Below are 234 nucleotides of genomic sequence, written 5' to 3'. Positions count from 1 at the left end.
CCCACCTGTCCCAGGTGTGTCCCACTTGTCCCTGTCCCACCTGTCCCTGTCCCACCTGTCCCAGGTGTGTCCCACCTGTCCCTGTCCCACCTGTCCCAGGTGTGTCCCCTGTCCCAGGTGTGTTCCCAGATGTGTCCCCAAGTGTGCCCCACCTGTCCCAGGTGTGTCCCCTGTTCCCAGGTGTGTCCCCAGGTGTGTCCCCCCTCACCTGGGGGTCCTCGCTGGGCCGCAGGA

General features: G+C 66.2%; 1 protein-coding gene across 1 annotated transcript in view; it reads right to left on the bottom strand.

Annotated features, from left to right (window-relative positions):
* The window catches only part of BCKDHA (branched chain keto acid dehydrogenase E1, alpha polypeptide), a gene marked incomplete at both ends in the record, with an annotated part of 6863 nt that overhangs the window by 6439 nt on the left and 190 nt on the right, over positions 1–234 (bottom strand). The gene's annotated exons all lie outside the window — the stretch shown is intronic.

This window comes from Neopelma chrysocephalum, unplaced genomic scaffold (genome assembly GCF_003984885.1).
Source record: "Neopelma chrysocephalum unplaced genomic scaffold, ASM398488v2 Primary Assembly neopelma1_93974, whole genome shotgun sequence".
Taxonomy (NCBI): Eukaryota; Metazoa; Chordata; class Aves; order Passeriformes; family Pipridae; genus Neopelma; species Neopelma chrysocephalum.
Note: the sequence above shows the minus strand (reverse complement) of the source record. Positions and strands in the feature narration are given on the sequence as shown.